This window comes from Aedes albopictus, chromosome 2 (genome assembly GCF_035046485.1).
Source record: "Aedes albopictus strain Foshan chromosome 2, AalbF5, whole genome shotgun sequence".
NCBI classification, from domain to species: Eukaryota; Metazoa; Arthropoda; class Insecta; order Diptera; family Culicidae; genus Aedes; species Aedes albopictus.
The window spans coordinates 470,235,346-470,248,552 of record NC_085137.1 but is presented as its reverse complement, the minus strand read 5'-3'; the positions used below and the strand labels follow the sequence as shown (position 1 = coordinate 470,248,552).

The window sequence follows — 13,207 nt, the reverse complement described above, 5'->3', positions numbered from 1 at the left end:
TCTAAAATTGGCTTTTCGGTCCGGAAAATTATGAGCGGGGTGATTCTATTACATCCGACGTTTCGGCCCTTGGTTTGGGCCTTCTTCAGGGAGGTTATAGGGGTACCGCTACTTGTATGTCGCCGGTTGCTTGGCGTAGCGTTGTCGGATTTGGCAGATTTAGTCTTGTGTTGGCTATTTGTGGGTAGATGGTGAGGGTGTAGTTATCTAAACTTGGATTTACCACTGCGCCGAACACTAACATGGCGTCTAGACTAAATCTGCCAAATCCGACAACGCTACGCCAAGCAACCGGCGACATACAAGTAGCGGTACCCCTATAACCTCCCTGAAGAAGGCCCAAACCAAGGGCCGAAACGTCGGATGTAATAGAATCACCCCGCTCATAATTTTCCGGACCGAAAAGCCAATTTTAGAGGGATAAATTCTGCCTATCAGTCGGTCGTTTCCACAATTAGATTCGAACTGATTATGTTGTGTATTACTCAAGCAAATCCTGTTTCTAACAACAGTTTTCAAATGGCAAAACTGACCCACGCATGTTTGCACACATGGATGTTACAACCATGTCCAATTCACAATTCCAAAAGAGCCTGCAAGCTGAAATCGTAAATTTTGCATCTGGCGTTCCCGCTCCACCTCCGCTGCTGCATTCAATCAATCACATCGTAATTAATGGACCATTTTCCAACTACGGCTAGCTATCTTCGAAATATCCTCCGATTCTTTTGCGATCCCCCGGCAAACAATGCACCCGTTGGACTACAGCAGTCGTCGTAGTTCTACTTTTAACAATCCAAGACATTTCGTCACGACGTCGGCGACGACGACGACGCTACGTCAACGACAACAACGAGTCTCTCAAACGTGAGACACGGTCAATAAATCTTCTCCGGGGCCATTTGTTCGTTTCGCGATTGACCAATGACCATGGATCGGATGGGGGGGAATGACCACCAACCGGTGCTCCCCATCCCAGACCACAGCAGAGGCGTTGTAGATCGATTCAGTGCAATGGCCATTGTTCGCCCGGCGACGACATCGGAAGATCTATTGCAACTCGCCGTACACTGACTGACTGACTGACTGGCTGGAGATTGTCCCCTCCGTTGACTAATGGGAGAGAATTTGCAAAAATGCCCGAAAACAGACACGACCGACGTCCGTCCACCGTTTGTACGCCTCCCAAGGCAGTGAGTGACTAATTCTAGGATCCGCTAGGTTGATTCGCGATCGCGATCGACATGATCGATATGGATGCCGGGCCGGCACTCTTAGCATTCAAATGCAACTGTGCTTTCAACCATTCAGCTGGTTGAAGGTAAGGTCCTTGAACTCAGCCCCAGCTGCGGCTGCTTGGCTGAGACTGACTGGCAGCCGATTTGCCGCGGGGAGTGAAATTAGCGAGGAAAAACTGATTCCGCCCGGCTAGTAATCAAATGCTGCGGCGAAAAAACCGCAAGAAACTTGTACAGCAAATCACCCCCAAATTGAAGAAAACGAACCGATTTCGGCTTCGTTAGCGTACTACACCGAAACGAAACGAATGGAAGTACACCTAATGAAGTGGATGTTTTTTGCTCCGAATCAATGCCATAAATGAAGATTTTTTTTTTGTATATAACAAAAAAATAATATGGAACAAGCTCACCCGTTTAGATCATTTATGCTCGTCGAAGAAAAAGTGTAGCAGATAAAGGATAAAAGACAAACGAAAATTTAGAAGAAGAAGATATGAGATGGAACTTAAGAGAGTTCGACTGATATGTGTGATCTAACTACTTTACCGGCGCTGCAGTCTTGGGGAATCAAAACGACTGTTTTAGATTAGTCCTGACGTTTCGACTCTGTTTCGAGTCTTTTTCAAAGGGACTAGTCAGAATTTCCCCTTTGAAGAAGACTCGAAACAGACCGGTAAAGTAGCTATGAGATGGAAGATACACGATAGATGCTTATGGTGCATATTGGTAATGATTAGGCTGTTATTTGCATTTGTGACAAATAACATTCTAGAAACTACTAATAGCCGTACTACTTGTTCCATAAATTAGGATGAGTTTAAATATTCTGAAACATTAAACAGTTAACAATTGTCCAATGTTGAATCAAATCAATACTTTCGTTCTTCTCCAATCATCAAAGAAGACAATATACGGTAGCATGTTTTTACATTTTTCGAAATCGGACCCCCTCCATCAATCAACACGGTTTGGAGGCGCGCATTGCTGGTGGTGCTGGCCGACGTCGTCGTCGTAGGCCAGGGGCGCTGTTCAATGTCTTTAAAATTTGACGACTGCAGGCAACACCAGTAGTAGTGTAGCGATCCATCATCGGGCGAGCACCACCAATCTCGGATGAAAAGATGAAAATGAAATCGCCAAAAATTGAACTTGAATTCTGAGGATTTCCACCCGTCTGCGACGACGACAAGCGAGATCGGATCGATGAATCAATGGATCGATTTTTCCTCTATTTATTTGGCAAAAGCATGGGGCGTTGGGTTTTTTTCTCTTGCGATGCAATAGGTAATTACACCTCACGGTAGGCGGGCGACCAAGCAGACAGTCAATATGGCATGACCGAACTTGATGCCGGTCTAGATTGCAGCACTACTGCCACGCAGCGGAGGACTAATTGAGAGTCAAGGTTTTTGCGAAATGTATTTCTAGGTACGCGGTTTGCGTGTTGTTAGTTTTTGGCGAAAACGTTGAAGCTATCGAAATGTTCTGTAAAAGTAGTTGATGGCATGCCAATTTACGTAAATTATTGATATGATTACTTTCGTATTTCGTATCGTAGCATTTTGTAGCGCTACAGAAGGATCATTAAGGGCATTGAAGGTATCAATTCGGGATATGTGCAAGAATCGTTGTCTTGGTATATTGTGAAGGTTACAAATATGAACAAGCCACAAAACTGGTTTAGACTCGTTAAACAAATATTATAAGGTGGAGCGGACCTGGTGTGGTGGTTAGAACACAAGACTATCACGCCGAGGACCTGGGATCGAATCCCACTCCCGACATACTCACAAAATGTGGGTTCTTCCTTCGGAAGGGAAATAAAACGTGGGTCCCGAGATGAACTAGTCTAGGGTTAAAAATCTCGTTAATACAGACAAAAAAAATATTATAAAAACAAATCAAATATATGTACCTTGATTGCAATTGCTTGAAAAATGCACGATGAAATTTGATATAAACGTGTAGCCATTAGGCCGTCCCAAAAAAAAATATCGATGTTCGAAAAGTCAAGGTGCTCAACCCTAACATAAAAGATATGCATATTAGAAACATTTTTGTAGAACATTTCGATTTGCTAAAAAATTGTTTAGGGGTTTCGCCAGGGCGATTTTTGAAAACTGACCCTTTTAAATAAAAATTCTCAAAAAAAATATTTGTTTTGTAATATTTTAAATATTTTGTTGTGAATGACGCATATGGATAGTAGTATAAGATAAAATTGTCATAGTTGAAAATAAAAAATAGTACCTGTATTTTTGGCAAATTTCGATAAAAGGGGCTCAAAAAATAAACTTCTTATCCCATGTCTTATCCGCACAAAACAATGTTCTGCCGTCAATACAAACACAATATTTCATAAACCTATACCCCTCTAGAATGCCTCCAGGTCCATAAATATATACAAAAATATTGAAAAAGTTCATAAGTTAAAAAAAATATTACAAAAAATGTGTTTCTGAGGATTTTTATGAAAATGGGTCATTTTTCAAAAATCGCCCTGGCGGAACCTCTAAACGATTTTTTAGAAAATCGAAATGTTTTACAAATATGCATATCTTTTCGAACATCGATTTTTTTTGGGACAGTCTAGTAATGGATTTTTTTTTACTTATTTGTTTATTTGGAAGGCTCGGGCGCCACATGGACGTAACTGAGCTGAAATCTTTTGTTTTTACAATGATTTTACATTTTACAATTTATTACTGCCTTAAAACTATGTTAGTTTGGGAAGCCGAAGTACTCGCGGCTGTTTCGAGGTTAAGGATTGATAAAAAAAAAGTAAAATAAAATTGGGAAGGAGGGATTTATGGGTTTAAAACTAAATTATTTGCTAACTTATACTAAAACATTGATGGGACAATTGTCCATATCTGTAATGGAACCAAAAAGAAAGGACTTTATCGGTAGACATCGACAAGAAGAGGACAAACGGAAGGGGGGTGACGACAGACAGGGGCGAACAACAAACCCAAAAGGCGGACAACGGAAACAAGGAACCTACTACATCAAACTCTGACATCAACACGTTTCAAAAACTGATAAATGAGGTTCATGTATTCCAAATCAAGTCCTGCCAACACTTTCTCGCGATAGATTTCTGTACACTCACTATCCCACCACGGATTGGGGGGTTTCCTGCGAACCGACGGACCTGGCACTGGTCGACGTTGTGCCTGAAGCGCGCTACTGATGATCAGCTCGGACAGAAACCGATACTCTTCCCGCGGTGGAAGAACTTCTACCGATTGCTCACCGTCGATAATTGCTTCCGCGTACTTCTCCCAGTCAATGCGCTTGGTGAGATCGTAGGCGATGTCACTACCATGGGGATCCTGGATAATCTTCCATGTACACTCCAGCGATAGTGAGCTCGAACAGATTGAGCGTCTAATCGACTGTTTCTAGGGCTGCCATCTTGAGCTGGAGGTGCCACTCGTGTAACTTCTCCGGTATTCAAAATTGTCATGTTGAAGTCGTCGCAGAGGTCATATATCAACGTTGAACGGCTGTCATCGTACAGTTCCCCCCAGCCTGTACCATGGGAGTTGAAATCTCCCATGAGCAGCCGAGGCTCGGGCATAACCGAGCAGATGTGGGCGAGATCCCTGCGAGATATCGCAGTTCTCAGTGGAAGATATATGGAGGCAACACTGAGGGTTTTACCTCGGATAGTCTCCTCACATGCGACGGCTTCAATGCCTGTCATCGGATGAAAATCGACTCTGTAAAATGGGTGCAGCTTCTTGATCCCTAGAAGCACCCCTCCGTACGAGTCGGACCGATCAAGACGAATAATGTTGAAATTGGAAAAAGGTAAGGTTACATCGGGTGTCAGCCATGTTTCGGATAACGCAAAAACATTGCATTGTAAATTGCCAAGTAAAAATTTAAAAAACGTCTAATTTCGGTACAATACTACGACACTTCCAGTGTAGCACAGAAATCTTATCTTCGACCTCGGTGGTTAAATTAGCCATCGAAAGATACGAATGTCGCGAGGAGGGGCATTTTAGAAGCCAACTGCTTCAAAAGCGGGATCACACAAGGAAGAAGCCCTTTAACAATGTTCTTCACTGAGTCGGAAGCATTGAAGAAGTTCAGAATGAAGTCTACTATGCCAGAAAGTGAAAACATCGGAACACCAAGGGGTTGCTCCTGGTTCTCCGAATGCTGCCTTTCTGGCTGAGAAGTCGAAAAACGTGGGACATCTGGGATTTTTGATGTTCCCGGGAGAGAAGGAAAGTCTCGTTCATCTTGGATTTTGAATCCAGGTGGTGAAAGTTTGGTGCTTTTCTCGACACTCTTAGAATTTGTTACGGTGGGTTGGGGGTCACTGCTAGGCAGATTCCGAGGTTTTTGGTGGGTCTCTGGAGCCTCATCCGTTTCCTCGTTTCACCCTTGAAAACAAAGGGAACCCCGTCCCCGACCTCAGAGTCAGAGCCCTGATCATCGAGAGACAAAGACGAGTAGATGTTGTGCGATTCAACGACCGGAGCACCTTTTCTCAGCATTTCGGCGTAGCTTCGCCTTGAACGCTGCTGCAACGATCGTTTTTGGTGTTGTTTTTGCTGTATGTACTTCGGGCAAACATTGAGATCATGTGGACGGTCGCTGCCACAATAAACACACTTGGGCGGCGTTTTACACGCACTGTCCACATGTCTCTCCCCGCATGTTGCACAGCGAGGTTCATTGCTGCAGTTCTGGGCGGTGTGGCCCAGCTGCTTGCAATTAATGCAATTCATTAACTTCGGTACATACAGCCTCACAGGTAGCCGAAGTTTGCCAATCGTCAGCAGATCTGGTAATGCAGATCCGGAGAAGGTCACACAAAATTCATCAGATGGTCTGTAAACCTTCTTCTCGCCCTCCTGGGAGACCGAATGCAGTTGCCGGCAATCCAGTATCTGGACAGGAAGTAGAGAAGGGTTCCGGAAACGACCACAGCCTTGCATGATCGTTTCGCAGGTCAAAGATCCTTCGACGACCTTCCTCAATCGCGCCGCTTGGAAGGTAAACGAAGTACTCAAGAGTAAACAACTCGCAGGCCACAATCTCATTAGCCTGTTTTCGGTCGCCTACTGTCACCCGAAGCTTAGCTGTACCGACCATGTCAATGGAGACAACGGAAGAATACCGCTTAGTCAGATCCTTGCTGATTTGAACGGTGTTCAAACGTTTGCCTTTGGTTCGGAAGAAAACAACATATGGCCCGCCAAAGTCGGGAGGGTAGGCCTTGAGGCGGGGGGGACGTCGAAACAGATTTACTGTTGCTGTCCATTGGAGAAGCAGCAGGGTGAAGGGAGACAAAAGGATTAGTATTTACATCGCCTTGTTGGCTCGAGCAATCCGATGCCAATAACGAAGCTTCGTTGATGCGGTACGACGTACCCCCGCCATCATCATCATCGCCCATTGTGGTAGCTAACTACCACCACGGGGCACTCAAAAACTAACACTATCACGGGGACGAGAAATAATCAAAAAACAAGAGACAAAATTAACGCTACAGGAAAAGTGAGAAAAAACTGCTTATGTACCAAATTAAATCTAATCAAAGAGTCAGTGGAGAGGGGGTAACAACGAGGGGTAACTTTATGTACTTATCTTTGTGCACTCTGTTTAGCCACAGGCTCGACGACGACAGGTCCAAGCGATCGGATCGCCCGCACTGGGAGGAGGCGAGCTGCTGCTGAGCGCCCGTCGTTGGTGTGCGGCGGCTGAACGCTCTCTGCTTTTCTCTCGGTGGGCTGCTGCTGTCGACGACGATGAGCTTGGGTACTCACTGGAAGAAGCCGATCACGGCCGCGCGAGAGGCGCGGTATGCGGAGGGTGCTGCACTGCTATGCTCGATAATCGGTCAATGCGCCACGTGATATAATGAAAACGTGAACTTTACTCAAACCACACGAACTTTTGCGGCAAAATTGTGGCCTAGCCAACCGCACGCATCCCACTAGGGATAATTACTTAATCACTCGGAAACACTAGCATGAAAATAGCCATCGAACTGGAAAGTATCAGGAGACAAACCGAACGAACGAAAAGTTGCGACTGTCTCGAACGAACGCTCGCCAAAGAGTGAGTAATGGAATGGTAACTCAATTTTTTTTATAACTCGCTTATTTAACAGGCCCAAACGCACGTAGGCTTATCGGGGCCAAAAACCAGTATTTGTTGAAAACAAAATTACAAATCAACTGGAATCACATTCAATTACTGATTCCTGAGAAGCACACATTCTAAAGATAAGAAACCCTTCTAAAAAAACTCGAAAATAAAAGAGCTTTTATATTGCTCAAAATCGGTAAGAATGATGTTTACCAAAAATAATTAGACCAGTTAGAATGAGTGTAATAGGTTTCGTACCTTTTAATTCCGCCCTAATTGCTTATACTTTGACAGATACGCGTATTTCGACTACCACTTGTAATCTTCCTCAGTGTCAGTTATCCACTCGACAGACACTGAAGGACACTCGACACTGAGGAAGATTACAAGTGGTAGTCGAAATACGCGTATCTGTCAAAGGATAAGCAATCAGGGCGGAACTAAAAGGTACGAAACTGATTACACTCATTCCAAGAGGGTATTCTGCTTAGAGGGTTCGAAAAAGTCGGTACAAGAATTAGACCAGTATTTTTTTGTTTCGCCATTAGGGTGGCCATTTTAAAAATTGGGTGGTTATGTGACATTATCGTGAACGACTCTTTAAACTATTTTTTTCGTTATAACATTTTATGGGGATTTTCTAGAATTTTCGAGTTTTTGTGTGATGAAATAACCTGCTCCTGCTTTTTTCCTATAGGAACAACACAACAAGTGGAACAGAGCCTGTAATAGATTTCCTGGATGAGTCTTTGGAGAAATTTTTGGAGTGATACTAGGACTCCTCCAGAAATTCTACATTCAATAATAGCCACTAGCGTAGGCAGCATTTATTTTTTCTCACTCATTGTTTTCTGATAAATAGGAGAAAAGCGGGATAAAAAAGGGGCAAGACCCCTCTTTTTATATTTCTCTTTCTCATGTTTGTTTAGGAGAGCGAGAAGCTGCCAATGCTAGTATTCACAGCTGAAGATCCTCCAAAATTTTCTGCTGTGATTTCTTCACGGATTTGTACGACAATTACTACAAAACTTATCCTAGAATTTTCGCAGTAATTCCTGTTGGAAGCCACCTTGAGAATAATTTTGGAATTCTCACTGGTATTACTCCAGGAATATTACTGGGATTTATTTTGAAATTTCTGGTAGAATCCAAGTTTTACTGAGATTACTCAGGCAATTCCTGCTGGATATCGTCCTGGAATTCTTGGAGGATTCCTAAGAACAATTACTGAAAATTTCACAGTTGAAAACGATTGAGAAACCCCAGCAATAATTTCTGGAGAAACTGTGAAAATACCTGCTAATACTGTTAGGGAAATTCCTAAAGGAATCCTTGTAGAATTCTAAGGAGAAATCGCAAGAGAAATTTCTACGGAAATCCTTATTGAAATCTATGGAGGAATTTTTGGAAGGATATTTTTGGAAGGATATATGCAGAAACCTTTGAAGCAATCTCAACAAGAACATTTAGAGGAAATCTATCAGTCATTTGTGGAGGAATTCCATGAGAACGTCTTCAAAGATTTCTCTTCGACTGTCACCAGGAATGCCTGATAAGTTTCTCTAGAGATTTTGGTGGGATTGCTGAAGAAATACCATCCATCAAGAATTCCTTCAGGGAATCCACTAGAAGGTCCTACAGAAATTCCTCCAGCCAGTTATTGGTCAATAGATTTCTCCAAGCATTTCGTCATCCCGCAATAGTTCCTTTAGTGATTTCTCTAGGTCTTAGCAGTGGCTTGATTTTCCCAATAGATGGGAGGAAAACGTAATAATTTAAGATATTCTGCTGAAAATAATTGAGAAATCTCAGCAAGAATTACCGAAGAAATTCTAGTAGGAGTTCCTGAAGGAATTCCAGCGGTAATCACTGGAATACAAAGAGCAATTCCTAGAGGAATCCTTAAAATATCTTTGAAGGATTTTTCTGGAAGAACTTCAAAAGATTCCCTTGAGAAATACCAAAAGGATTCCTAGGAGGAATTCCGAGAGAAATTGTTGGAGAAATCTTTTGAGAAATCCTCTGGCAATTCCTCCAGAAATTTCTGATGGGATTCTTCTAGAAATTCCTGGGATTGCTTCATAGATTTCTGCAAGGATTCCAGTGAATCTTAAAACGATGTTTTTAAGAATTTCTCTAGGAATTCCTCTCGAAATGCCTTCAGAAGTTCCTGCAGTGATTTGTCCTAGTACTCCTAGCACGATGTGTCCAAGGATTCTTGCTGGCAATTCTCAAGTATTTCCTGATGGTGTTTCTGCAGCTATTGCACTCAAGAATCCAGCAGGAGTTCCTGAAAGATTTCTAGTCGCCATTAAGTTATAATAAAAGTTCATTACTTTCGCAATAAATACGTTCTAGTCTAAGCTTATGAATTAACGAAAACAAACTAATTTTAACGACATTCATTGTTATTGTGCGTAAGATTTGGTCTTTTTTTACCATACAATTCTCAAAACATCAATGCAAATAATAATAACACCTAGAAATAAGCAATAAGTTAAATCACGAGTCTACTCGTGCATGATTTTTTTCTGCTGTAAACGGTGAGTCAAGAAAAAACTCAACCATGAGATTTAAGAATTTGAATTTTCACCTACACTGCTAATACTAGTATTCTTCATTATAAGATCCTCCCAGAGATCTTTGGGCATTCCTACAGGAGATTCTCGAGAATTCCTCCAGGAGTTAATCGGTAATTCCTTCAGGAGTTCCCCAGGAATACCTCCAGCAGTTCCTCGGGAATTCCTCTAGGTAATCCTCGGCACTTTCACCAGAAGATCCATGAAAAATCCTCCAGGACTTCATAGGTAATTTATCCAGGAGATCCTCGGGAATTCTTCCTGGAGTATCTCGTGAATTCTTCAAAGAGTTTCTCGGGAATTCCTCTAAATTCCTCTAGTTTGCCCAGAATTCCTTCAGGAGATTCACGGCGATTCCTCCAGGAGATCCTAGGGAATTCCTGCAAGAGATAATCGGGAATTACTCCAGGATTTCTTCGGAAATTCCTGCAGGAGTTTCTCGGGAATTCCTCCAGAAGTTCATCAGGAATTTCTCCAGAAAATCTACGAAATATCTTCCAGGACTTCATCGGGAATTCCTGCTGGTGATCCTCGGGAATACTTCCAAGAGTTTTGGGAATTCTGCTAGCTTAAGGAATGTAGAATTAGCTTAAGTTAAAATTAACGAATATAAGAAAAAAAAGCTCAGAAATTTCTCCAGGAGTTCCGCGTGCATTCTTTCAGGAATCACTCGGGAATTCCTCTAGTAGTTCCTCGAAAATTCCTCTAGTAGTTCCTCGAAAATTCCTCCAGGAATTCTTCGGGAATTCCTCCAGGAGATCCTCGGGAACTCCTCCAGGAGATCCTCGGGAACTCCTCCAGAAGATTATCGAAAAATCCTCCAGGAGTTTCTCAAGAATTCCTCCAGGAGATCCTTGGAGAACATTTAGGAAATTTGCAAGAATTCCTCCAGGAGTTTCTCGGCAGTTCCTCCAGGAGATCATATTTCTCCAAGAGATCCTCAGGAGTTCCTCCAGGAGTTTTTCGGGAATACCTCCATGAGTTCATTTGGAATTCTTCTAGTAGTTCATATGGAATCCCTTCAGGAATTCCCCAAAGAGTTTGTCGGAAATACCTCCAGGAGTTTCTCGGGAATACTTCCAGGAGTTACTCGGGAATTCCTCCTGGAATTAAGTGTTTCTCGGGAATCCCTATAACAATTGCCCAAGAACTCCTTGGGAGTTCCTCGAGATTTTTTTAGCATTTCTGGATTATTCAAAGGAGTATCCAGTCCAGGAACATCCAGATGAATTTCTGATAAACTCCTGAAAGATTTCCCGAGAATCTCCTGGAAGAATTCCCGAGAAAATACTAGAAGAAATTCCTAGGAACTCCTTCGGAAATTATCGAGGTACATATATCTAACAATCTTCTGGTGGAACTCCTGGAAGAATCTCCGATGATTTCATGTATGAATTTCCGGGAAACTCCTTGATGAATTAACGAGGAACTTTTGGAGGGTTTACCAAGGAATTCCAGGAAGAATTCCCAAGGAACTCCCAGAGGAATTTCCAAGGAACTTCTGGAGGAAATCCTGAGGATTTTCTGAAGAAATTTCAGGCAAACTCCTGGAGGAATTGCGAAGGAAACCCTAGAAGAATTCCCGAGGATCTCTAAAGGATTTCTCGAGAAACTCTTGGAGGAATTCCCGTGGAACTTCTGAAAGAATTCCTGTAGTCCAGGAGAAATTTCCAAGGAACTCCTGGAGAAGTTCTCATGGAACTTGTGGCGGAATTCCGAAGAATACATGGATTTTAATTTTAACTAAGGCGAAACTGGAAGCATTTTCTCATTTTTTCGGTTTTTGATTTTTTATTAAATAACGAAGCAATATTTTCAAAATCGGTTTTCGTACACATGTAGAGTATGCATCAAGGTATCTTCTGAATTTTTTTTTGAGGTGGAAAATGTTTTTCGTTTTTGCAGAAACCATTTTTTCGTGAAATATTGTTCAAAAATGATTTCTGCAAAAACGAAAAACATTTTCCAGTACAAAAAAAAATCAGAAGATACCTTGATCCATACTCTACATGTGCACGAAAACCGATTTTGAAAAGATTGCTTCGTTATTTAATAAAAAATCAAAAACCAAAAAGTGAGGAAATGCTTCCAGTTTCGCCTTAAGCTAGTTCTTCACACACCAAGGGAGAGGTTTTTACTTATTTCGGCAAAAGGCGGAGGTGCGCCTAGTGTTTGGAACATCGGTAATGAGGGAGCTCCCCTAAAATTGTTCTAAGATTTGAATTCAGTAACAAATTTTGAAAACGACGTATAATCAATGGTGTAGCCTGATTGGTAAGGTAAGGTAAGTAAGTACATACATCTGGTTACAGTCAGTGGTAAAGTGCTCGTATCTAGATAAGTTTTATATTCCACACTGATAGCAGCGTGAGAACTCTGCGGTAACAGCGACACCACTTGTGTTCCATTTCAAATAACCGGTACCCCGAGCAAAGGCGGATGACAAAATGATAACAAGTTCTGTTACCTGGTTATCATTCGTTTGATAATTGAATTTGTTATCATTTTGGTTGAATTAAGAGCCAACATAACAAAAATGATAACACGAATTTACTCCACGAATACCAAAATGATAAGAAGTTAAGTTATCATTGAGTTCAAGTTGATAACTAGTTGTGTTATACAATATTTTATTCCATATAACATTAAGTTATCGATATGAAAAAAGACAGCTGATTGATAACAGGATTAGTTATCATTTAGTTATCATTCAGAGCTATTTTATCGACCAAAATAGTAAAAACTTACTTTACCGACACAGTTAGCAGTTGAAAAAAGTTTTTATAAATTATAACCCCTGTTTTCAACTATTGCGCCCAGTGAGTCTCGAACCCTGATCGAGTGATTACCGGTCGCAGCCGATAACCCCTATACCAACGGGACTCAGTGAGAGGGAGAGTGCTTGAAGACTACGCTTTCGTACTGCAGTCGCATTGAAGGTGGAAAGCGGAATCTATTTCTAGATTTGAGCTCCATCACACCCTCAGTTTTGGGTAAGTTTTGAAATGTGCGTTTGGAGACTGATAACATATTTTGTTATCACTTAGTATGTTTATGTTACCAGGATAAACCAAAATTATTGATAACTGAATTTGTTATCATCTGATTTTCATCAATTGGAAAAGATGATAACAAAAATAGCAAAATGATAACACCGATAACACAGTTTATTATCAAAGTGATATCATTTTGTTATCCGCCTTTGCTCGGGATTCCTTACACAGCCTTGGAACTATACTTGAATGTCTGTTCTTCTTGATGTTTTCGAAGTTC

The 13,207-nt window shown here is 41.8% G+C and overlaps 1 protein-coding gene across 1 annotated transcript in view; it reads left to right on the top strand.

The window, feature by feature from the left end:
- Positions 1-13,207, top strand: part of LOC109419618 (mucin-2) — a 481,698-nt gene that overhangs the window by 75,622 nt on the left and 392,869 nt on the right. The window lies entirely within an intron of this gene.